This window comes from Scyliorhinus torazame, chromosome 3 (genome assembly GCF_047496885.1).
Source record: "Scyliorhinus torazame isolate Kashiwa2021f chromosome 3, sScyTor2.1, whole genome shotgun sequence".
In the NCBI taxonomy this organism is placed as follows: domain Eukaryota; kingdom Metazoa; phylum Chordata; class Chondrichthyes; order Carcharhiniformes; family Scyliorhinidae; genus Scyliorhinus; species Scyliorhinus torazame.
The window spans coordinates 381,148,127-381,175,663 of NC_092709.1; positions in this window are offsets into that span (position 1 = coordinate 381,148,127).

Here is a 27,537-nt window from a genome sequence, read left to right on the forward strand (position 1 = left end):
CGATGTCCACCCCCCCCCGATGTCGAACCCCACCCGATGTCCAACCCCCCCCCGATATCCGAACCCCCCGATGTCCAAACCCCCCGATGTCCAACCCCCCCCCCGATGTCCAACCCCCCCCGATGTCCCCGCCGATGTCCAAACCCCCCCCGATGTCCAACCCCCCCCGATGTCGCCCCCCGATGTCCAACCCCCCCCGATGTCCAAACCCCCGCCCCGATTTCCCCCCCGATGTCCAACCCCCCCCCCGATGTCCAACCCCCCCCCCGATGTCCCCCCCGATGTCCAAACACCCCGGATGTCCAACCCCCCCGATGTCCAACCCCCCCCCGATGTCCAAACACCCCCGATGTCCAACCCCCCCCGATGTCCAAACCCCCCCCGATGTCCAACCCCCCCCGATGTCCAACCCCCCCCGATGTCCAAACCCCCCACGATGTCCAACCCCACTCGATGTCTCCCCCCGATGTCCAACCCCCCCCGATGTCCAACCCCCCCCCCGATGTCCCCCCCGATTCCCCCCCGATGTCCAACCCCCAACGATGTCCCCCCGATGTCCAACACCCCCCGATGTCCATACGCCCCTGATGTCCAACCCCCCCGATGTCCAACCCCCCCCGATGTCCAATCCCCGATGTCCAACCCCCCCCGATGTCCAACTAACCCCCGATGTCCAAACCCCCCCCGATGTCCAACCCCCCCGATGTCCCCCCCTATGTCCAACTAACCCCCGATGTCCAACCCCCCCGATGTCCAAACTCCACCCGATGTCCCCCTTCGATGTCCAACCCACCCGATGTCCAACACCCCCCCCGATGACCAACCCCCCCGATGTACAACCTCCCCGATGTCCAACCCCCCCCGATGTCCACCCCCCCCGATGTCCAACCCCCCCCGATGTCCACCCCCCCCCGATGTCCAACCCCACCCGATGTCCAACCCCCCCCCGATATCCGAACCCCCCGATGTCCCCCCCGATGTCCAAACCCCCCCCGATGTCCAACCCCCCCGATGTCGCCCCCCGATGTCCAAACCCCCCCGATGTCCAAATCCCACCCGATGTCCAAACCCCCCCGATGTCCAAACCCCACCCGATGTCCAACCCCCCCCCCCGATGTCCAACCCCCCCCGATGTCCAACCCCCCCCCGATGTCCCCCCCCGATGTCCAAACACCCCCGATGTCCAACCCCCCCCGATGTCCAAACCCCCCCCGATGTCCAACCCCCCCGATGTCCAACCCCCCCCGATGTCCAAACCCCCCACGATGTCCAACCCCACTCGATGTCTCCCCCCGATGTCCAACCCCCCCCGATGTCCAAACCCCCCCCCCGATGTCCCCCCCGATTCCCCCCCGATGTCCAACCCCCACCGATGTCCCCCCGATGTCCATACGCCCCTGATGTCCAACCCCCCGATGTCCAACCCCCCCCGATGTCCAACCCCCGATGTCCAACTCCCCCCGATGTCCAACTAACCCCCGATGTCCAAACCCCCCCCCATGTCCAACCCCCCCGATGTCCCCCCCTATGTCCAACTAACCCCCGATGTCCAACCCCCCCGATGTCCAAACTCCACCCGATGTCCCCCTTCGATGTCCAACCCACACGATGTCCAACATCCCCCCCCGATGACCAACCCCCCCGATGTCCAACCCCCCCCCGATGTCCAACTCCCCCGATATCCAACCACCCCCGATGTCCAACCCCCCCCGATGTCTCCCCCCGATGTCCAACTACCCCCGATGTCCATACGCCCCCGATGTCCCCCCGATGTCCAACTACCCCCGATGTCCAACCCCCACGATGTCCCCCCCCGATGTCCGAACCACCCCGATGTCCAACCCCCCCGATATCCAACCCCCCCACGATGTCCAACCCCCCCCGATGTCCAACCCCCCCGATGTCCAAACCCCCCCCCGATGTCCAAACCCCCCGATGTCCAACCCCCCGATGTCGAAACCCCCCACGATGTCCAACCCCCCCTGATGTTCCCCCAATGTCCAAACCCCCCCGATGTCCAACTAACCCCCGATGTCCAAACCCCGCCGATGTCCAAACCCCACCCGATGTCCAACCCCCCCCCGATGTCCCCCACGATGTCCCCCCCGATGTCCAACTACCCCCGATGTTCAACTACCCCCGATGTCCAAACCCCCCGATGTCCAAATCCCCCGATGTCCAACCCCCCGATGTCCAACCCCCCCCGATGTCCAACCCCCCAGTGTACAACCCCCACCATGTACAAACCCCCCCGATGTCCAACCCCCCCCCGATGTCCCCCCCAATGTCCAAACCCCCCCGATGTCCAACCCCCCCCGATGTCCAACCCCCCCCGATGTCCAACCCCCCCCCCGATGTCCCCCCCCGATGTCCAAAGCCCCCGGATGTCCAACTACCCCCGATGTCCCCCCCCCGATGTCCAACCCCCCCCGATGCCCAAACCCCCCGATGTCCAACCCCCCCGATGTCCAAACCCCCCCGATGTCCAACCCCCCCCGATGTCCAACCCCCCCCGATGTCCCCCCCGATGTCCAACCCCCCCCGATGTCCGAACCCCCCCGATGTCTAACCCCCCCGATGTCCAACCCCCCCCGATGTCCACCCCCCCCCGATGTCCAACCCCACCCGATGTCCAACCCCCCCCCTGATATCCGAACCCCCCGATGTCCAAACCCCCCGATGTCCAACCCCCCCCCGATGTCCAACCCCCCCCGATGTCCCCGCCGATGTCCAAACCCCCCCCGATGTCCAACCCCCCCCGATGTCGCCCCCCGATGTCCAACCCCCCCCGATGTCCAAACCCCCCTCCGATTTCCCCCCCGATGTCCAACCCCCCCGATGTCCAAACCCCCCCCGATGTCCAAACCCCACCCGATGTCCAAACCCCCCCGATGTCCAAACCCCACCCGATGTCCAACCCCCCCCGATGTCCAACCCCCCCCGATGTCCAACCCCCCCCCGATGTCCCCCCCGATGTCCAAACACCCCGGATGTCCAACCCCCCCGATGTCCAACCCCCCCCCGATGTCCAAACACCCCCGATGTCCAACCCCCCCCCGATGTCCAAACCCCCCCCGATGTCCAACCCCCCCCGATGTCCAACCCCCCCCGATGTCCAAACCCCCCACGATGTCCAACCCCACTCGATGTCTCCCCCCGATGTCCAACCCCCCCCGATGTCCAACCCCCCCCCGATGTCCCCCCCGATTCCCCCCCGATGTCCAACCCCCACCGATGTCCCCCCGATGTCCAACACCCCCCGATGTCCATACGCCCCTGATGTCCAACCCCCCCGATGTCCAACCCCCCCCGATGTCCAACCCCCGATGTCCAACCCCCCCCGATGTCCAACTAACCCCCGATGTCCAAACCCCCCCCGATGTCCAACCCCCCCGATGTCCCCCCTATGTCCAACTAACCCCCGATGTCCAACCCCCCCGATGTCCAAACTCCACCCGATGTCCCCCTTCGATGTCCAACCCACCCGATGTCCAACACCCCCCCCGATGACCAACCCCCCCGATGTCCAACCTCCCCCGATGTCCAATCCCCCCCGATGTCCAACCCCCCCCGATGTCCAAACCCCCCATGTCCAAACCCCCCCCCGGTATCCAACCACCCCCGATGTCCAACCCCCCCCGATGTCTCCCCCCGATGTCCAACTACCCCCGATGTCCATACGCCCCCGATGTCCCCCCCGATGTCCAACTACCCCCGATGTCCAACCCCCACGATGTCCCCCCCCGATGTCCGAACCACCCCGATGTCCAACCCCCCCGATATCCAACCCCCCCACGATGTCCAACCCCCCCGATGTCCAACCCCCCCCGATGTCCAAACCCCCCCCTGATGTCCAAACCCCCCGATGTCCAACCCCCCCGATGTCGAAACCCCCCCCCGATGTCCAACCCCCCCCGATGTCCCCCCAATGTCCAAACCCCCCCGATGTCCAACTAACCCCCGATGTCCAAACCCCGCCGATGTCCAAACCCCCCGATGTCCAACCCCCCCCGATGTCCCCCCCGATGTCCCCCCCGATGTCCAACTACCCCCGATGTTCAACTACCCCCGATGTCCAAACCCCCCGATGTCCAAACCCCCGATGTCCAACCCTGCGATGTCCAACCCCGCCCCCGATGTCCCCCCCGATGTCCAACTACCCCCGATGTCCCCCCCCCAGATGTCCAACTACCCTCGATGTCCAAACCCCCCGATGTCCAAACCCCCCCGATGTCCAAACCCCCCCCCGATGTCCAAACCCCCCCCGATGTCCAACCGCCCCCGATGTCCAACCCCTCCCGATGTCCAACCCCCCCGATGTCCAACCCCCGCTCGATGTCCAACCCCCCCCGATGTCCCCGCCCGATGTCCAACCCCCCCCGATGTCCCCGCCCGATGTCCAACCCCACCCGATGTCCCCCCCCGATGTCTCCCCCCGATGTCCAACCCCCCCCGATGTCGCCCCCGATGTCCAACCCCCCCCGATGTCCATACGCCCCCGATGTCCCCCCCGATGTCCAAACCCCCACCGATGTCCAACCCCCCCGATGTCCAACCCCCGATGTCCAACCCCCCCCGATGTCCAACTAACCCCGATGTCCAAACCCCCCCCCGATGTCCAAACCCCACCCGATGTCCCACCCCGATGTACAACCCCCCTGATGTCCAACCCCCCCCGATGTCCAACCCCCCCGATGTCCAACACCCCCCCGATGTCCAACCCCCCCCGATGTCCAACCCCCCCGGTGTACAACCCCCCCATGTCCAAACCCCCCCGATGTCCCCCCCGATGTCCCCCCCCCAATGTCCAACTACCCCCGATGTCCAACCCCCCCGATGTCCGAACCACCCTGATGTCCAACCCCCCCCCCGATGTCCAACCCCCTCCGATGTCCAAAACCCCCGATGTCCAACCCCCCCCCCGATGTCCAACCCCACCGATGTCAAACCCCCCCCGATGTCCCCCCCAATGTCCAAACCCCCCCGATGTCCAACTACCCCCGATGTCCAACCCCCCCGATGTCCGAACCACCCTGATGTCCAACCCCCCCCCGATGTCCAACCCCCTCCGATGTCCAAAACCCCCGATGTCCAACCCCCCCCGATGTCCAACCCCACCGATGTCAAACCCCCCCCGATGTCCCCCCCAATGTCCAAACCCCCCCGATGTCCAACCACCCCCGATGTCCAACCCCCCCCCGATGTCCAAACCCCCCGATGTCCAACCCCCCCCGATGTCCCCCCCAATGTCCAAACCCCCCCGATGTCCAACCCCCCCCGATGTCCAACCCCCCCCGATGTCCAACCCCCCCCCCGATGTCCCCCCCGTTGTCCAAAGCCCCCGGATGTCCAACTACCCCCGATGTCCCCCCCCTATGTCCAACCCCCCCCCGATATCCAAACCCCCCGATGTCCAACCCCCCGATGTCCAAACCCCCCGATGTCCAACCCCCCCGATGTCCAACCCCCCCCGATGTCCCCCCACGATGTCCAACCCCTCCCGATGTCCCTCCCCGATGTCCAACCCCCCCCGATGTCCCCACCCCGATGTCCCCCCTAATGTCCAACCACCACCGATGTCCCCCCCCGATGTCCGAACCCCCCGATGTCCAACCCCCCCGATTTCCAAACACCCCCCGATGTCCGAACCCTCCCGATGTCCAACCGCCCCCGATGTGCCCCCCCGACGTCCAACCCCCCGATGTCCAAACTCCCCCCGACGTCCAACCCCCCGGTGTCCAACCCCCCCGATGTCCATACGCCCCCGATGTCCATCCCCCGATGTCCATACGCCCCCGATGTCCAACCCCCCCCGATGTCCAACCCCCGATGTCCAACCCCCCCCCGATGTCCAACTAACCCCCGATGTCCAAACCCCACCCGATGTCCCACCCGATGTCCCCCCCCGATGTCCCCCCCAATGTCCAACTACCCCCGATGTCCATACGCCCCCGATGTCCCCCCCCGATGTCCAACTACCCCCGATGTCCAACCCCCCCGATGTCCGAACCACCCTGATGTCCAACCCCCCCCCCGATGTCCAACCCCCTCCGATGTCCAAAACCCCCGATGTCCAACCCCCCCCGATGTCCAACCCCCCGATGTCAAACCCTCCCATGTCCAACCCCCCCCGATGTCCAAACCCCCCGATGTCCAACCCCCCCCGATGTCCCCCCCAATGTCTAAACCCCCCCGATGTCCAACCCCCCCCGATGTCCAACCCCCCCCGATGTCCAACCCCCCCCGATGTCCCCCCAGATGTCCAAAGCCCCCGGATGTCCAACTACCCCCGATGTCCCCCCCCCGATGTCCAACCCCCCCGATGTCCAACCCCCCCCCGATGTCCCCCCAGATGTCCAACCCCCCCGATGTCCAAACTCCCCGATGTCCAACCCCCCCGATGTCCCACCCGATGTCCAACCCCCCCCGATGTCCGAACCCCCCGATGTCCTACCCCCCCGATGTCCAACCCAACCCGATGTCCAACCCCCCCCGATATCCGAACCCCCCGATGTCCAAACCCCTCGATGTCCAACCCCCCCCGATGTCCAAACCCCCCCCGATTTCCCCCCCGATGTCCAACCCCCCCCGATGTCCAAACCCCCCCCCGATGTCCAAACCCCACCCGATGTCCAAACCCCCCCAATGTCCAAACCCCACCCGATGTCCAACCCCCCCCCGATGTCCAACCCCCCCCGATGTCCAACCCCCCCCGATGTCCAACCCCCCCGATGTCCAAACTCCACCCGATGTCCAACCCCCCCGATGTCCAAACCCCCCCCGATGTCCAACCCCCCCCCGATGTCCAACCCCCCCCCGATGTCCCCCACGATGTCCAAACACCCCCGATGTCCAACCCCCCCGATGTCCAAACCCCCCCGATGTCCAACCCCCCCCGATGTCCAACCCCCCCCGATGTCCAACCCCACTCGATGTCTCCCCCCGATGTCCAACCCCCCCCGATGTCCAAACCCCCCCCCGATGTCCCCCCCGATTCCCCCCGATGTCCAACCCCCACCGATGTCCCCCCGATGTCCAACACCCCCCGATGTCCATACGCCCCTGATATCCAACACCCCCGATGTCCAACCCCCCCGATGTCCAACCCCCGATGTCCAACCCCCCCCGATGTCCAACTAACCCCCGATGTCCAAACCCCCCCCCGATGTCCAACCCCCCCGATGTCCCCGGCTATGTCCAACTAACCCCCGATGTCCAACCCCCCCCGATGTCCAAACTCCACCCGATGTCCCCCTTCGATGTCCAACCCACCCGATGTCCAACACCCCCCCCGATGACCAACCCCCCCGATGTCCAACCCCCCCGATGTCCAAACCCCCCCCGATATCCAACCACCCCCGATGTCCAACCCCCCCCGATGTCTCCCCCCGATGTCCAACTACCCCCGATGCCCATACGCCCCCGATGTCCCCGCCGATGTCCAACTACCCCCGATGTCCAACCCCCACGATGTCCCCCCCCGATGTCCGAACCACCCCGATGTCCAATCCCCCCCCGATGTCCAAACCCCCCCGATGTCCAACCCCCCCGATGTCGAAACCCCCCCCCGATGTCCAACCCCCCCCGATGTCCCCCCAATGTCCAAACCCCCCCGATGTCCAACTAACCCCCGATGTCGAAACCCCGCCGATGTCCAAACCCCCCCCGATGTCCAACCCCCCCCCGATGTCCCCCCCGATGTCCCCCCCGATGTCCAACTACCCCCGATGTTCAACTACCCCCGATGTCCAAACCCCCCGATGTCCAAACCCCCCGATGTCCAACCCCCCGATGTCCAACCCCGCCCCCGATGTCCCCCCCGATGTCCAACTACCCCCGATGTCCCCCCCCAGATGTCCAACTACCCTCGATGTCCAAACCCCCCGATGTCCAAACCCCCCCGATGTGCAAACCCCCCCCGATGTCCAAACCCCCCCCGATGTCCAACCCCCCCGATGTCCAACCCCCCCCGATGTCCAACCCACGCCCAATGTCCAACCCCCCCCGATGTCCCCGCCCGATGTCCAACCCCACCCGATGTCTCCCCCCGATGTCCAACCCCACCCGATGTCTCCCCCCGATGTCCAACCCCCCCCGATGTCCAAACCCCCCCGATGTCCCCCCAATGTCCAACCCCCACCGATGTCGCCCCCGATGTCCAACCCCCCCGATGTCCATACGCCCCCGATGTCCCCCCCGATGTCCAAACCCCCACCGATGTCCAACCCCCCCGATGTCCAACCCCCGATGTCCAACCCCCCCCCGATGTCCAACTAACCCCCGATGTCCAAACCCCCCCCGATGTCCAAACCCCACCCGATGTCCCACCGCGATGTCCAACCCCCCCGATGTCCAACCCCCCTCCCGATGTCCAACCCCCCCGATGTCCAACAACCCCCCGATGTCCAACCCCCCCCGATGTCCAACCCCCCCGGTGTACAACCCCCCCCATGTCCAAACACCCCCCCGATGTCCCCCCCCGATATCCCCCCCAATGTCCAACTACCCCCGATGTCCATACGCCCCCGATGTCCCCCCCCGATGTCCAACTACCCCCGATGTCCAACCCCCCCGATGTCCGAACCACCCTGATGTCCAACCCCCCCCGATGTCCAAACGCCTCCGATGTCCAAAACCCCCGATGTCCAACCCCCCCCCGATGTCCAACCCCACCGATGTCAAACCCCCCCCGATGTCCCCCCAAATGTCCAAACCCCCCCGATGTCCAACCCCCCCCGATGTCCCCCCCCGATGTCCAAAGCCCCCGGATGTCCAACTACCCCCGATGTCCCCCCCCCGATGTCCAACCCCCCCCGATGTACAAACCCCCCGATGTCCAACCCCCCCAATGTCCAAACCCCCCGATGTCCAACCCCCCCCGATGTCCCCCCCCGATGTCCAACCCACCCCCGATGTCCCCACCCCGATGTCCCCCCTAATGTCCAACCACCACCGATGTCCCCCCCCGATGTCCGAACCCCCCGATGTCCAACCCCCCCGATTTCCAAACACACCCGGTGTCCGAACCCTCCCGACGTCCAACCCCCCGATGTCCAAACGCCCCCCCCGATATCCCCCCCGACGTCCAAACCCCCGATGTCCAACCCCCCCGATGTCCATACGCCCCCGATGTCCCCCCCGATGTCCATACGCCCCCGATGTCCAACCCCCCCCTATGTCCAACCCCCGATGTCCAACCCCCCCCCCGATGTCCAACTAACCCCCGATGTCCAAACCCCAGCCGATGTCCCCCCCGATGTCCAACCCCCCCGATGTCCAACCCCCCCGGTGTACAACCCCCCCATGTCCAAACCCCCCCGATGTCCCCCCCCGATGTCCCCCCCCAATGTCCAACTACCCCCGATGTCCATACGCCCCCGATGTCCCCCCCCGATGTCCAACTACCCCCGATGTCTAACCCCCCCCGATGTCCGAACCACCCTGATGTCCAACCCCCCCCCGATGTCCAACCCCCTCTGATGTCCAAAACCCCCGATGTCCAACCCCCTCCCGATGTCCAACCCCCCCGATGTCAAACCCTCCCATGTCCAACCCCCCCCGATGTCCAAACCCCCCGATGTCCAACCCCCCCCCGATGTCCCCCCCAATGTCCAAACCCCCCCGATGTCCAACCACCCCCGATGTCCAACCCCCCCCGATGTCCAACCCCCCCCCGATGTCCCCCCAGATGTCCAAAGCCCCCAGATGTCCAACTACCCCCGATTTCCCCCCCCCGATGTCCAACCCCCCCCGATGTCCCCCCAGATGTCCAAAGCCCCCGGATGTCCAACTACCCCCGATGTCTCCCACCCGATGTCCAAACCCCCCGATGTCCAACACCCCCGATGTCCCAACCCCCCGATGTCCAAACCCCCCGATGTCCAACCCCCCCACGATGTCCAACCCCCCCCGATGTCCGAACCCCCCGATGTCCAAGCCCCCCGATTTCCAAACACCCCCCGATGTCCGAACCTTCCCGATGTCCAACCGCCCCCGATGTACCCCCACGACGTCCAACCCCCCGATGTCCAAACGCCCCCCTGATATCCCCCCCCGACGTCCAACCCCCCCCGATGTCCAACCCCCCCGATGTCCATACGCCCCCGGTGTCCATACGCCCCCGATGTCCAACCCCCCCCGATGTCCAACCCCCGATGTCCAACCCCCCCCTGATGTCCAACTAACCCCCGATGTCCAAACCCCACCCGATGTCCAACCCCCCCCGATGTCCCCCCCCGATGTCCAACCCCCCTGATGTCCAACCCCCCCCGATGTCCAACTAACCCCCGATGTCCAAACCCCCCGATGTCCAACCCCCCCGATGTCCAACCCCCCCCCCGATGTCCCCCCCGATGTCCAAACCCCCCGATGTCCACCCCCCGATGTCCAACCCCACCCGATGTCCCCCCGATGTCCAACCCCCCCCGATGTCCACCCACCCGATGTCCAACCCCACCCGATGTCCAACCCCCCCGATGTCCAACCCCCCCCCCGATGTCCAACCCCCCCTGATGTCCAAAACCCCGATGTCCATACGCCCCCGATGTCCCCCCCGATGTCCAAACCCCCCCCGATGTCCAACCCCCCCTGATGCCGCCCCCGATGTCCAACCCCCCCCGATGTCCAAACCCCCCCCGATGCCCAAACCCCACCCGATGTCCAAAACCCCCCGATGTTCAAACCCCACCAGATGTCCATCCCCCCCCCTGATGTCCAACCCACCCCCCGATGTCCAACCCCCCCCCGATTTCCCCCCCCGATGTCCAAACCCCCCGGATGTCCAACTACCCCCGATGCCCCCCCCGATGTCCAACCCCCCCCCGATGTCCAAACCCCCCCCGATGTCCAAACCCCCCCCCGATGTGCAAACCCCCTCGATGTCCAAACCCCCCCCGATGTCCAAACCCCCCCCGATGTCCAACCACCCCGATGTCCAAACCCCCCCGATGTCCAAACCCCCCCCCGATGTGCAAACCCCCCCGATGTCCAAAACCCCCCGATGTCCAAACCCCCCCCGATGTCCAAACACCCCCCGATGTCCAACCACCCCCCGATGTCCAACCCCCCCGATGTCCAACCCCCGCCCGATGTCCAACCCCCCCGATGTCCCCCCCGATGTCCAACTACCCCGATGTCCCCCCCGATGTCCAAACCCCCCCCGATGTCTAAAACCCCCGATGTCCAACTCCCCCTGATGTCCAACCCCCCCGATGTCCCCCCGATGTCCAACCCCCCCCCGATGTCCAACCACCCCGATGTCCAAACCCCCCCGATGTCCAAACCCCCCGATGTCCAACCCCCCCCGATGTCCAACTAACCCCCCGATGTCCCCCCCGATGGCCAACCCCCCCCGATGTCCAACCCCCCCCGATGACCCATCCGATGTCCAACCCCCCCCGATGTCCAACCCCCCCCCCGATGTCCAACCACCCCGATGTCCAAACCCCCCCGATGTCCAATCCTCCCCGATGTCCAAACCCCCCCGATGTCCAACCACCCCGATGTTCAAACCCCCCCGATGTCCAACCCCCCTCCGATGTCCAAACCCCCCCCCCGATGTCCAAACCCCCCCGATGTCCAAACCCCCCCCCGATGTCCAAACCCCCCCCGATGTCCAACCGCCCCCGATGTCCAACCCCCCCCCGATGTCCAAACCCCCCGATGTCCAACCCCCGCCCGATGTCCAACCCCCCCGATGTCCCCGCCCGATGTCCAACCCCACCCGATGTCTCCCCCCGATGTCCACCCCCGATGTCCAACCCCCCCCGATGTCCAACCCACACCGATGTCTCCCCCCGATGTCCAAACCCCCCCGATGTCCCCGCAATGTCCAACCCCCACCGATGTCCTCCCGATGTCCAACCCCCCCGATGTCCAAACCCCCCACGATATCCAAACCCCCCGATGTCCAAACCCCCCCGATGTCCAAACCCACCCCGATGTCCAAAACCCCCGATGTCCAACCACCCCGATGTCCAAACCCCCCCGATGTCCAAACCCACCCCGATGTCCAAAACCCCCGATGTCCAACCAACCCGATGTCCAAACCCCCCCCGATGTCCAAACCCCCCCCCGATGTGCAAAGCCCCCCGATGTCCAAACCCCCCCCGATGTCCAAACCCCCCCCGATGTCCAACCGCCTCCGATGTCCAACCACCCCCCGATGTCCAAACCCCCCCGATGTCCAAACCCCCCCCCCGATGTGCAAAGCCCCCCGATGTCCAAACCCCCCGATGTCCAAACCCCCCCGATGTCCAACTACCCCGATGTCCCCCCCGATGTCCAAACCCCCCCGATGTCCAACCCCCCCGATGTCCAACCCCCGCCCGATGTCCAACCCCCCCCCGATGTCCAACCCCCCCGATGTCCAACCCCCGCCCGATGTCCAACCCCCCCGATGTCCCCCCCGATGTCCAACTACCCCGATGTCCCCCCCGATGTCCAAACCCCCCCCGATGTCTAAAACCCCCGATGTCCAACTCCCCCCGATGTCCAACCCCCCCCCGATGTCCCCCCCGATGTCCAACCCCCCCCCGATGTCCAACCACCCCGATGTCCAAACCCCCCCGATGTCCAAACCCCCCGATGTCCAACCCCCCCCGATGTCCAACTAACCCCCCGATGTCCCCCCCGATGGCCAACCCCCCCCGATGTCCAACCCCCCCCGATGACCCCCCCCCGATGTCCAACCCCCCCCGATGTCCAACCCCCCCGATGTCCAACCACCCCGATGTCCAAACCCCCCCCGATGTCCAATCCCCCCCGATGTCCAAACCCCCCCGATGTCCAACCACCCCGATGTTCAAACCCCCCCGATGTCCAACCCCCCCCGATGTCCAAACCCCCCCCGATGTCCAAACCCCCCCGATGTCCAAACCCCCCCCCGATGTCCAAACCCCCCCCGATGTCCAACCGCCCCCGATGTCCAACCCCCCCCGATGTCCAAACCCCCCGATGTCCAACCCCCGCCCGATGTCCAACCCCCCCCGATGTCCCCGCCCGATGTCCAACCCCACCCGATGTCTCCCCCCGATGTCCACCCCCGATGTCCAACCCCACCCGATGTCTCCCCCCGATGTCCAACCCCCCCGATGTCCAACCCACACTGATGTCTCCCCCCGATGTCCAAACCCCCCCGATGTCCAAACCCACCCCGATGTCCAAAACCCCCGATGTCCAACCACCCCGATGTCCAAACCCCCCCGATGTCCAAACCCACCCCGATGTCCAAAACCCCCGATGTCCAACCACCCCGATGTCCAAACCCCCCCGATGTCCAAACCCACCCCGATGTCCAAAACCCCCGATGTCCAAACCCCCCCCGATGTCCAAACCCCCCCCCGATGTGCAAAGCCCCCCGATGTCCAAACCCCCCCCGATGTCCAAACCCCCCCCGATGTCCAACCGCCTCCGATGTCCAACCACCCCCCGATGTCCAAACCCCCCCGATGTCCAAACCGCCCCCCCCGATGTGCAAAGCCCCCCGATGTCCAAACCCCCCGATGTCCAAACCCCCCCGATGTCCAACTACCCCGATGTCCCCCCCGATGTCCAAACCCCCCCGATGTCCAAAACCCCCGATGTCCAACTCCCCCCGATGTCCAACCCCCCCCGATGTCCAAACCCCCCCCCCGATGTCCAACCACCGCGATGTCCAAACCCCCCCGATGTCCAAACCCCCCGATGTCCAACCCCCCCGATGTCCAACTAACCCTCCGATGTCCCCCCCGATGTCCAACCCGCCCGATGTCCAACCCCCCCGATGACCCCCCCCGATGTCCAACCCCCCCCGATGTCCAAACCCCCCCGATGTCCAACCACCCCGATGTCCAAACCCCCCCGATGTCCAACCCCCCCCGATGTCCAAACCCCCCCCCGATGTCCAAACCCCCCCGATGTCCAAACCCCCCCCCGATGTCCAAACCCCCCCCCCGATGTCCAACCGCCCCCGATGTCCAACCCCCCCCGATGTCCAAACCCCCCGATGTCCAACCCCCGCCCGATGTCCAACCCCCCCCCCGATGTCCCCGCCCGATGTCCAACCCCACCCGATGTCTCCCCCCGATGTCCAGCCCCCCCCGATGTCCAAACCCCCCCAATGTCCCCGCAATGTCCAACCCCCACCGATGTCCCCCCGATGTCCAACCCCCCCCCGATGTCTCCCCCCGATGTCCAACCCTACCCGATGTCTCCCCCCGATGTCCAACCCCCCCCGATGTCCAAACCCCCCCGATGTCCCCGCAATGTCCAACCCCCACCGATGTCCAACCCCCCCGATGTCCATACGCCACCGATGTCCCCCCCGATGTCCAACCCCCACGATGTCCAACCCCCGATGTCCAAACCCCCCCGATGTCCAACTAACCCCCGATGTCCAAACCCCCCCGATGTCCAACCCCCCCGATGTCCCCCCCGATGTCCAACTAACCCCCGATGTCCTACCCCCCCGATGTCCAAACCCCACCCGATGTCCCCCCCCGATGTCCAACCCCCCCGATGTCCAACCCCCCCCCCGATGTCCAACCCCCCCCGATGTCCAACCCCCCCCCGATGTCCAACCCCCCCCCGATGTCCAACCCCCCCCCGGTGTCCAACCCCCCCCCGATGTCCCCCCCGATGCCCCCCCCGATGTCCAACTACCCCCGATGTCCATACGCCCCCGATGTTCCCCCCGATGTCCAACCCCCCCCCGATGTCCCCCCCCCGATATCCGAACGACCCTGATGTCCAACCCCCCCCGATGTCCAACCCCCTCCGATGACCAAAACCCCCGTTGTCCAACCCCCCCCGATGTCCAAGCCCCCCGATGTCCAAGCCCCCCGATGTCCAACCCCCCCCGATGTCCCCCCCAATGTCCAAACCCCCCCGATGTCCAACTACCCCCGATGTCCCCCCCCGATGTCCAACCCCCCCCGATGTCCAAACCCCCCGATGTCCAACCCCCCCCGATGTCCAAACCCCCCGATGTCCAACCCCCCCCCGATGTCCATCCCCCCCCGATGTCCCCCCCCGATGTCCAACCCCCCCCGATGTCCAAACCCCCCCGATGTCCCCGCAATGTCCAACCCCCACCGATGTCCAACCCCCCCGATGTCCATACGCCACCGATGTCCCCCCCGATGTCCAACCCCCACGATGTCCAACCCCCGATGTCCAAACCCCCCCGATGTCCAACTAACCCCCGATGTCCAAACCCCCCCGATGTCCAACCCCCCCCGATGTCCCCCCCGATGTCCAACTAACCCCCGATGTCCTACCCCCCCGATGTCCAAACCCCACCCGATGTCCCCCCCCGATGTCCAACCCCCCCGATGTCCAACCCCCCCCCGATGTCCAACCCCCCCCGATGTCCAACCCCCCCCCCGATGTCCAACCCCCCCCCGATGTCCAACCCCCCCCCGGTGTCCAACCCCCCCCCGATGTCCCCCCCGATGCCCCCCCCGATGTCCAACTACCCCCGATGTCCATACGCCCCCGATGTTCCCCCCGATGTCCAACCCCCCCCCGATGTCCCCCCCCCGATATCCGAACGACCCTGATGTCCAACCCCCCCCGATGTCCAACCCCCTCCGATGACCAAAACCCCCGTTGTCCAACCCCCCCCGATGTCCAAGCCCCCCGATGTCCAAGCCCCCCGATGTCCAACCCCCCCCCGATGTCCCCCCCAATGTCCAAACCCCCCCGATGTCCAACTACCCCCGATGTCCCCCCCCGATGTCCAACCCCCCCCGATGTCCAAACCCCCCGATGTCCAACCCCCCCCGATGTCCAAACCCCCCGATGTCCAACCCCCCCCCGATGTCCATCCCCCCCCGATGTCCCCCCCCGATGTCCAACCCCTCCCCGATGTCCCCCCCCCCCGATGTCCAACCCCCCCCGATGTCCCCCCCCGATGTCCAACCCCCCTCGATGTCCCCCCGATGTCCAACTACCCCAGATGTCCAAACCCCCCGATGTCCCCCCCGATGTCCAACCCCCCCCGATGTCCCCCCCCGATGTCCAACCCCTCCCCGATGTCCCCCCCCTGATGTCCCCCCTAATGTCCAACCCCCAACGATGTCCCCCCCCGATGTCCGAACCCCCCGATGTCCAACCCCCCCCCGGTTTCCAAACCCCCCCCCGATGTCCGAACCTTCCCGATGTCCAACCGCCCCCGATGTCCCCCCCCGACGTCCAACCCCCCCGATGTCCAACCGCCCCCCCCCGATATCCCCCCCGACGTCCAACCCCCCCCCCGATGTCCAACCCCCCCCGATGTCCATACGCCCCCGATGTCCCCCCCGATGTCCATACGCCCCCGATGTCCAACCCCCCCCGATGTCCAACTAACCCCCGATGTCCAAACCCCACCCGATGTCCCCCCCCGATGTCCAACCCCCCCGATGTCCAACCCCCCCCCCCGATGTCCAACTAACCCCCGATGTCCAAACCCCCCGATGTCAAACCCCACCCGATGTCCAACCCCCCCGATGTCCCCCCCCCGATGTCCAACCCCCCCGATGTCCAAACCGCACCCGATGTCACCCCCCGATGTCCAACCCCCCGATGTCCAAACCCCCCCGATGTCCAACTACCCCCTATGTCCAACTACCCCCGATGTCCAACTACCCCCGATGTCCAACCCCCCGATGTCCAACCCCCCCCCGATGTCCCCCCCGATGTCCAAACCCCCCCGATGTCCACCCCCCGATGTCCAACCCCCCCCGATGTCCGAACCCCCCGATGTCCAACCCCCCCCGATGTCCACCCCCCCTGATGTCCAAAACCCCGATGTCCATATGCCCCCGATGCCCCCCCCGATGTCCAAACCCCCCCCGATGTCCAACCCCCCCGATGTCGCCCCCGATGTCCAACCCCCCCCGATGTCCAAACCCCCCCCCGATGTCCCCCCCGATGTCCAACCCCCCCCCCGATGTCCAAACCCCCCCCGATGTCCAAACCCCACCCGATGTCCAAACCCCCCCGATGTCCAAACCCCACCCGATGTCCAAACCCCCCCGATGTCCAAACCCCCCCCGATGTCCCCCCCGATGTCCAACTACCCCCGATGTCCAACTACCCCCAATGTCCAACTTCCCCCGATGTCCAACTACCCCCAATGTCCAACTTCCCCCGATGTCCAAATCCCCCCTCGATGTCCAAACCCCCCCGATGTCCAAACCCCCCCCCCGATGTCCAACTACCCCCGATGTCCAACTACCCCCAATGTCCAACATTCCCCGATGTCCAATCCCCCCCGATGTCCAACCCCCCCCTGATGTCCAACCCCACCCGATGTCCAAACCCCCCGATGTCCATCCCCCCCGATGTCCAACCCCCCCCCGAAGTCCAAACCCCCCCTGATGTCCCCCCTGATGTCCAACCCCCACCGATGTCCCCCACGATGTCCCCCCCTGATGTCCAAACCCCACCCCCGATATCCAACCCACCCGGATGTCCCCCCCGATGTCCAATCCCCCCCCCGATGTCCAGCCCCCCTCGATGTCCGAACCCTGCGACTCCCCTGATGTCTGAACCCTGCCCCTCCCGATGTCTGAACCCTGCCCCTCTCCCGATGTCCGAACCCTGCTCCTCCCGATGTCCGAACCCTGCCCCTCCCGATGTCCGAACCCTGCCCCTCCCCCGATGTCCGAATCCTGCCCCTCCCCCGATGTCCGAACCCTGCCCCTCCCCCGAGGTCCGAACCCTGCCCCTCCCCCGAGGTCTGAACCCTGCCCCTCCCCTGATGTCTGCCTCCATCCCCCCAGTTTAAAGACACAGTGAGAGTGGATGCAAAGTTCCACCTCTCTAGCTCTCTGAGTGACAGAAACAGATGAATGAGGAGCAGGAGTAGGCCATTCGGCCCCTCGAGCCTGCACTGCCAATCAATAGGATCTCAGCTGATCTGATTGTGACCTCAATCCCACACTCCTGCTGACCTGATAATCTTTCACCTTCTTGTTAATCAAAAATCTATCGAGCTCTGCGTTAAAAATATATCAAAGATTCTGACTGCATTGTGGAAGAGAGTTGCAAAGACTACAACCCTCTGAAATAAATAATTTCTGCTCATCTCTGTCCTAAATGAATAACCCCTTATTTTTAAACTGTGACCCCCAGTTCTAGATTCCCCACTAGTGGACACATCCTCCCCACATACCCCCGGTCTCTGTCCCAACTTTATACGGTTTCTTTGTACTAACCAGTAACATCAACTTGGCTTTTGATTGGAAACCTTTGCTGGACTCTGATTTTACTGTGACCCATTTAAGTAGCGGCACACCCAGGGCTGACCCATTTCAGCACCTGTGGAGACGCGAAGGATTCACTTGTCCACCCACTGTTTCAAAAAGCTGGATTTTTGGTGCCAAATAAATGTGATTGCCTCATAAAACAGCTTCACCTTTGTACCGTGATCAACATCATGGTAACAGGGTGGCACAGTAACACAGGGCGGCACGGTAGTGCAGTGGTTAGCACAGTAGCTTCACAGCTCCAGGGTCCCAGGTTCGATTCCCGGCTTGGGTCACTGTCTGTGCGGAGTCTGCACGTCCTCCCCGTGTCTGCGTGGGTTTCCTCCGGGTGCTCCGGTTTCCTCCCACAGTCCAAAGATGTGCAGGTTAGGTCAATTGGCCATGCTAAACTGCCTTTAGTGTCCAGAAAAAAGGTTAGGTTGGGTTACGGGGATAAAGGGGATAGGGGGAGGTGTGGGCTTGGGTGGGGTGCTCTTTCCAAGGGCTGGTGAATACTCAATGGGCTGAATGGCCTCCTTCTGCACTTTAAATTCTATGATTCTATAATTCCCGTACAAGCCTCCCCAAACAGGCGCCGGAATCTGGCGACTAGGGGCTTTTCACAGTAACTTCATTTGAAGCCTACTTGTGACAATAAGCGATTTTCATTCATTCTGTGAGCCAGTTCCACTTAGTTCTGAATCATGAGACTCAATTACAACTGCCAACTTCAGATTGCCCTATTTATGCTTCCTCATTGTAACTTCTGACTGAATCAATTCTCTATCCACGTTAATTTATTACCACAACTCCTTCAGCACTTGCCGATAAACCATTTTGTCTGGTACTTTTACAAATTTCTATTGCAAATCCAGATATATCACATCTGCCGGTTCCCCTTTATCTACCCTACTCATTGCATCCTATTTCCTTTTCTAAAACCGTGTTAAATTTGTCGAATCAGATCATGATTTTTAAAACACGTGTTTAAGATACCCTTAATAATGGACTACAGCATTTTCCCAGTGACTGATATCGGGCTAACTAGCCACTGGTTTCTGGTTTCTCTCTCCCTATGTTTTTTTCTTTCTCTTTTTTTTAAAAATTAGAGTACCCAATTCATTTTTTCCAATTCAGGGGCAATTTAGCGAGACCAATCCACCTACCCTGCACACCTTTGGGTTGTGGGGGCGAAACCCATGCAGACACGGGGAGAATGTGCAAACTCCACATGGACAGTGACCCAGAGCCGGGATCGAACCTGGGACCTCGCCGCCGTGAGGCTGCAGGTCTAACAAACTGTGCCAGTGTGCTGGCACTCTCCCTGCTTTTTTGAATCAGACTTTTACAATTGCCACCTTATAATCTAGTCGGGGTGATAGAAGGAGAGCAGAGTTCAGGCTGGAGGATGGTATATATTGGGGTTTCCCAGTATTCTGGGGCAGCATGGTGGCACAGTAGTTAGCACAGTTGCTTCACAGCTCCAGGGTCCCAGGTTCGATTCCCGGCTTGGGTGACTGTCTGTGCGGAGTCTGCACGTTCTCCCCGTGTATGCGTGGGTTTCCTTTGGGTGCTCCGGTTTCCTCCCTCAGTCCAAAGATGTGCGGGTTAGGTGGATTGGCCATGCTAAATTGCCCTTAGAGTCCAAAAAAGGTGAGGTGGGGGTTACTGGGTTACGGATGTGGGCATAAGTGGGGTGCTATTTCCAAAGGCCGGTGCAGACTGAATGGGCCAAATGGCTTCCTTCTGCACTGTAAATTCTATGATCTGATCAGTGTCAGGTCCCTTGCCTTTTTTTGTTCGATCTTAATGACATGGACTTGGGTGTGCAGGGGACATTTTAAACATTTTGGATGACCTCGGGAGCATTGCGACAAGATGGTGGAATGGGCAGACAAGTGGCAGATGAAGTTTAATGCAGAGATGTGATCAATTTTGCTGAAAGAACAAGCCTAGACAACATAAAACAAACCTAAAGAGACTACAGGAGCAGAAGGACATGGGTCACAAATCACTGAAGGTGTCAGAAGAGATTGTTTTTATTCTTTTCAAGCTCAGCATTTCTTTCCTGTTCTGTCCTGGGCCTTTTACATAGGTCACAATCAGAACCAAAGATTTTACAACTAGTGGATTGCTGTAACTCGACAGGGTTTTTTTTTCATTTATCTGAAGCTGTGCATGCTCGCAGGCTGAAAGACAAAATTGGTCTAAAGCCTGTGCACCTGACATGTCCCCAGCGGTAACGTGACTCACTTCTCAAAAGGACCCCAACATAACTTTTCATCCATTAAATATTGCCATTCCTAATTACCTATTTCAAGGGCAGTCAAGAGTCAACCACATGACTGTCAGTCTGGGGTCCCGTGTGGGCCAGACCAGGTCAGATGGCAGATTTCCTTCACTAAAGGGCTGAAAATGAACCAGATGGGTTTGTCGAACAATCGACGATAGTTTCACCAATACTGAGATGAGCTTTTATGTTGCATAATTATTCATCAAATTTAAATTCCACCAGCTGCCGTGGTGGGAATTGAACCTGAGTTTGTGCAAACGGCCGATGACTCCGGTGATGTTTTGCGATCGATCTCTTAAAAGGCCCCAGTTCCGTTGCAAGGCTGCCAGCGAGGAAACACACACACACTTTGAATACACATGTCCTCCTCCTTTAAATCAATGGTGCCCGAAACCATAAACAGTACAACACAACTATCAATTATTAACATGAACAACCAAAGAACAAAGAACAAAGAAAAGTACAGCACAGGGACAGGCCCTTCGGCCCTCCAAGCCTGTGCCGACCATGCTGCCTGTCTAAACTAAAATCTTCTGCACTTCCGAGGTCCGCATCCTATATCGCTCCTTGCTATCCGATTCAACTTTATTACGACCTGATAGAGGTCTACAAAATTATGAGGGGCATAGACAGAGTGGATAGTCAGAGGCTTTTCCCCAGGGTAGAGGGGTCAATTACTGGGGGCATAGGTTTAAGGTGCGAGGGGCAAGGTTTAGAGGAGATGTACGAGGCAAGTTTTTTACACAGAGGGTAGTGGGTGCCTGGAACTCGCTACCGGAGGAGGTGGTGGAAGCAGGGACGATAGCGACATTTAAGGGACATCTTGACAAATACATGAATAGGATGGGAACAGAGGGATACGGTCCCAGGAAGTGTAGAAGATTGTAGTTTAGTCGGGCAGCATGGTCGGCACGGGCTTGGCGGGCCGAAGGGCCTGTTCCTGTGCTGTACATTTCTTTGTTCTTTGTTCTTTGTACTAGCAATGCAACCCCGCCCCCTTTGCCCATCTGCCTTTCGATAGGACACATATCCTTGGATATTTGGATCCCAGCCCTGATCCCCTTGCAGCCACGTTTCTGTGATGCCCACAACATCGTACCGGCCAATTTCAATGTGCGCAACAAGCTCATTTACCTTGTTCCGTCTATAGATTAGTCAAATCAAATTAGCAACAATACCATTGAGGAGGAATTTCTGGAGGGTATGCGGGATGGCTTTCTGAATCAATAGGTTGAGAACAGGCATCCTTGATTGGGTACTGTGTAATGAAAACGGAATCATTGCCAATCTGGCTGTAAGAGACACCTTGGGGATGAGTGACCATGATATGATAGAATTTTTCATCCAGATGGAGAGTGAAGTAGTTGATTCTGAGACTAGGGTCCTGAATCTTAATAAAGGAATGTTCCTGTGATGTAATTTTCTTTGTTCTTTGTTCTTTGAAACTATGATGATGAGGCATGGGTTGACCATGATATGTTGCCTGGTATGGAGGGAAACTCTTATGAGGAAAGGCTGATGGACTTGAGGTTGTTTTCGTTAGAGAGAAGAAGGTTAAGAGGAGACTTAATAGAGGCATACAAAATGATCAGAGGGTTAGATAGGGTGGACAGTGAGAGCCTTCTCCCGCGGATGGAAATGGCTAGCACGAGGGGACATAGCCTTAAACTGAGGGGTAATAGATATAGGACAGAGGTCAGGGGTAGGTTCTTTACGCAAAGAGTAGTGAGGCCGTGGAATGCCCTACCTGCTACAGTAGTGAACTCGCCAACATTAGGGGCATTTAAAAGTTTATTGGATAAACATATGGATGATAATGGTATAGTGTAGGTTAGATGGCTTTTGTTTCGGTGCAACATCGTGGGCCGAAGGGCCTGTACTGCGCTGTATTGTTCTATGTTCTATGATCGATTGGCCAACATTAGTTAATGGGATGATGGTGCATAGGCAATGCCCAGCAATGCATGGGGGAATTGCAACAATTGTTTATTCCTGTCTGGCACTAAAGTAAAATGGGGAAGGTCATTCATGGCTTATAAGGCAAATTATAGGTAGTATTTGATCCTAGGAAGAAGCATACAATTTGGCCAAGAAAAGCAACAGGTCTGAGGATTGGGAGAAGTTTAGAATTCAGAAAAGAAAGATCAAAGGATTTATTAAGAAGGAGAAAATAGAGTACGAGAGTAAGCTTGCAGAGAACATAAAAACTGACTGTAAAAGCTTCTATAAGTACGTGAAGAGAAAATGATTGGTGAAGACAAATGTAGGTCCCTTATAGTCAGAAACAGGGGAATGTATAAAAGAAATGGCTGACCAACTAAATACATTCTTTGATTATGTCATCACAAATGAGGACACAAATCAGATACCAGAAATGTTGGGGAATACAGGGTTTAGTGAGAGGAAGGAATTGAAGGAGATTAATCTTAGTAGAGAAATAGTGTTGGGGAAATTAATGGGACTAAAGGTTGATAAGTCTCCAGGGCCTGATAATCTACATCCCAGAGTACTTAAGGAAGCGGCTCGAGAAATAGTGGATGCATTGATGGTCATCTTCCAGGATTCCATGGACTCTGGATCAGTTCCTGCAGATTGGAGAGTGGCTAATGTAACTCCATTATTTAGAAAGGGAGGTTGAGAAAAAGCAGGGACGTCAGTAGTGGATAAAATTCTCGAATCCATTATCAATAATTTTATAGCAGAGCATTTGGAAAACATTGGCAGGTTCGGACAGAGTAAACATGGATTTATGAAGGGGAAATCATGCTTGACAAATCTATTGGAATTCTTTGAGGATGTAACTCGTAGAATTAATGAAGGAGAGCCATTGGGTGTGGTGTATTTAAACTTTCAGAAGGTGTTTGACAGAGTCCCAAGTGTAAAACTAAAGTGCATGGGATTGGGGGTAGTGTATTGAGATGGATAGAAAACTGGTTGGCAGACAGGAAGTAAAGAGCAGGAATAAACAGGTCTTTTTAAAATTGAGACCCACGCAGACACGGGGAGAATGTGCAAACTCCACACGGACAGTGACGCGGGGCCGGGATCGAACCCTGGTCCTCAGCAGCGTGAGGCAGCAATGCTAACCATTGCGCCACATTCATTTGAAGATATGATTGATCTACTGAAGCGTTGGTCTCCATCCAGCCCAGCTAATAGGTCATCAATCAAGGGCAGAGAATACTGCTCTGCACACAGTACAAGGTTAATAGTGACATTAAAATAACCACACATGCATGTCACTCCGTATTTTCTTATCACAGGTACGTTCGGCGTAGCCCAATCACTCACGTTAAAGGGTTCAAGGGCTCTCGTTCTGACTGGCCATTCTGATTTTGCCTGTGCCTTAGGTCTGATTGCGTATGGAAATGACGAACTTTTCAGCAAATTGCCTGACTTTCTTCCTTGATCTTCAGCTTTATTGAGATATCCTTCATGCTTCCCAGCTCACTGTTGAAGACAATGGCGTGTTTCTTCAAGAGCTTGGATAGACCTGATTCGGTCCAAAGACCTGCAGGTTAGGTGGATTGGCCATGCTAAATTGTCACTTATTGTCCAAAGATTTGCAGGTTAGGTGGGGTTACTGAGATAGGGAGAGAGAGTGGGCCTGGGTAGGGTGCTCTTTCAGAGGCCCGATGAAAACTCGATGGGCCTCGTGGCCTCCGTCTGCACTGTAGGGATTCTATGGAATCTGTCTTGAGATTTACCTTATTCCAATTTAATCTGACCTTTTCCAGCCAAGTTCTTCCCATTGGTGCCGGATAATGTCCTTTCACTTTGTACAGGAAGAAATCTGCCGTCTGTCCATCTAATCGCACTGTTGCATCAATGCGGCCTTCAACGGAACTACTTCTCCAGTGTAGGTTTTTAACACGACCTTCAAGGGTTGCAGAGGAATATGTCGGAGCTTTTCGTATTAAACAATTCCTGGTACCAACGAGATGACTGCCCCAGCGCCCACATCCGTCTTCACCGGGAGGCTGACCGCCCGGTAATGGACTCATCCAATATTGATTTGTTTCATCACGAATATCCAGTACCATTAATGACAGTTCTCCTTCGGACTGTGAATCGAGAATCTTACCATGCCCTTTTTGTACCAGGTGGGCGCTTTCCCTTTATTCAGTTTCCCCACGGCCGATGAGCCCGATCCTAGAGGACCATCTTCGACCCTACATTTGACAAGTGTTTCCAGGAGGTGGGACTCTAGATCACTGCTATCCATTTCTCAGGATCCTCTCCCGGACTTCCTTTTGCCGCCGGGTGTCCTTGAAGAATTGTCTCCCTTTAATCGGGAGGTTCTTCTGAAGTAGATCTCTTCTGATCTCCCAGGCATTGACGCCTATGCTGCATTTTTTGAAGTGAGCCTTCAGGGTGTCTACAAAGTGCTTCCTTTGTCCTCCTCTTGCTCGGAAGCCTTTCTTTAGCTGGGTGTAGAAGATTTGCTGTCAGTAATCTGTCGGCCCAGCAGACTGGGTTTCAAGTGATCATGGCTTTGATGCTCTTGGCTCTTTCAAGGTCACTGATGTTAGTGCGCGCGCCCTCCCAGCTGATGCGGAGAATCCATCTCAAAGACAGCGTTGATGGTACCTCTCCAGGGTCTTGAGGTGACTCTGTACTTGGTCTAAGTTTCTGAGCAGTGGGGGAAGAGTTGGGAAGATGACCGCCTTGTACACGAGGATCTTGGTGTCAGCACGAACGTCATGGTTGTCAAGGTCCTTAGGCTTCCGAAGGAGGCACTCGTGGAGTGGATACTCTTATAACCCCGATGGAGGTCCCAGGACCATATGATTTCCTATGACCTTCCCATAATATGAATTTCCCCTTTACAAGGAGAGCCCCAACATGTATAAAGGCCCCGACCTTGGTGCAGGTCGGGACGGAGACCCTTAGGGGAGAAGTTTTGGATCTGGATTTCAATAAATCTTGTTCATTAATTTCTACTTATCGCCCATGCGTCCTGCTTACTGTGGATTGGATACCATGTTGGATCTCTGCATCAATGTCAGCCTTACCTGGCTCCCCAGGTAGGGGAAATATTCTACATTTGGTAGGGTTTCTCCATTGATCTTGATGGAGAGAGAGACCAGATGTTGCCCTGGGGCGGGTTGATGAAGGACTTGAGCCTTTTTGAGGTTGAAGCTGAGACCAATTCTTTGATATGTTTCCTCGAAGGTGTCAAGCTAGTGTTATGGGCTAGGGTTTAGAGAATCCCAAAGTGTATCATGGAGTTAACCTGACCCACAACTTTTAATGGATTTCGGTTCTGGGGAGCACAAGGGCTCACTCTACAGGTGTGATGCAACAGAGATCTAAAGCACTTTTGAAACAAACAATGTTTATTCTATGAATCCTGTTAACATTTTATAAATGTACAGTAAACATCTTAGCCACTATCAACTCAAATACACCCCCAAAGAATACAGTACTCTAGAAGTAACGTTAATCTTTCCTAGCAACATCCATATGTTAACCCCTTTTCAAAGAAAGACAGCAGGTTTAAATCTCTACAGAAACAGGTATTACTTTGAAATCCTCAAATGAGCTGAAGACATTCTGTAGCTTGTAGAGAGAGAGATCATTATACAGCTGCTGGCTTTGCCTGCAGCTATCCAACTCGGAAAATGAAACTAAACACACACTGTAGCTGCCTGCTCAAAGACGAAAGTGAAAGACAGGCAGCCCAGATCCAACCACACTCTGACATCACTGCAGCTATTTGATGAGCACCCCTTTATTAAAGGTACTGTCACATGACACAAGGCTTGGAGATTCACTTCTGAGAGATGATGTCATCTGCTTACTGAAGTTCCACAAGGCACGTCAGTGTTTTTTCTTCTTGGATTTCAATTGGTTGAGGTTGAAAGGTTTTCCGTCCATCCCGTAGATGATGTCCGCTCCACTGGGAAGTTTGTTCTTGACAAGGTGAAGGATGATGGTGATGATGATGGAGGAAAGGGCGGGGTCGATGACACATGCCTGCTTGACGCCAGTCTTGATCTCGAAGGTTTGTCTTATTTCTGTCGGCGAGGATTATCGCCGACATCTTGTTGTGGAGGAGTCGGAGGATGTTGATCAATACTCTGGACAGCCCGACTTTTGACAGAATCTTCCATAGCACCTCCCGATTGACTGAGTCAGAAGCCTTGGTCAGATCGATGGGGGCCGTCGAAAGTGGTGGATGCTGCTCCTGGCATTTCTCTTGAAGTTGCCGCGCAGTTAAAATCATGTCCGCTGTTCTACGGTTCGGCTCGGAAGCCACACTGGCTTTCCGGAAGGCTTGGGTCACTGTCTGTGTGGAGTCTACACGTTCTTCCCGTGCCTGCGCGGGTTTCTTCCGGGTGCTCCGGTTTCCTCCCACAGTCCAAAGATGTGCAAGTTAGGTCAATTGGCCATGCTAAATTGTCCCTTAGTGTCCAAAACGTAGGTGGTATTATTGGGTTATGGGGATAGGATGGAAGCGTGGGCTTAGTGCCGGTACAGACTCGATGGGCTGCATAGCCTCCTTCTGCACTGTAAATTCTATGATTCCTCAAATACGTCCTCATCTATGATTGTATCACGGTTTAGGAGTTCCTAGAAGTGTTCTCTCCATCAGAAGGACAATGTTTCTTCTGTCTCTCAAGAGGGTTGCATCCTTACTCTGCAGCGGTTTGAGGCCTAGAGTATTGGGTCCATATATTGCCTTGTTGGCACTGAAGTAACCTGGGGGTCACGCTTCTTAGTGAGGAGTTGCAGCTCGTTAACTCTCTCAGTCTACCATTCGTTCTTGATTTCCCTAGCTCATCTCTGTATCTCCACCTTGGATAATTGATGAGCTATACTCTTCACCATGTTATTTTGCTAGGTACAGAGAGCTTTCCGCTTCTTGCCGATGAGATTTTGGATGGTGCGGTCATTCTCGTTAAACCAGTCTTGGTGTTTCCTGGTCTTGTAGCCGGTAGTTTCTTCACAGTTTTGAGATGATCGCTGTCTTCAGCTCTTTCCAGTTCTCCTCCACTCCATTAGAATGGACACGTTGGAGATTTGGGA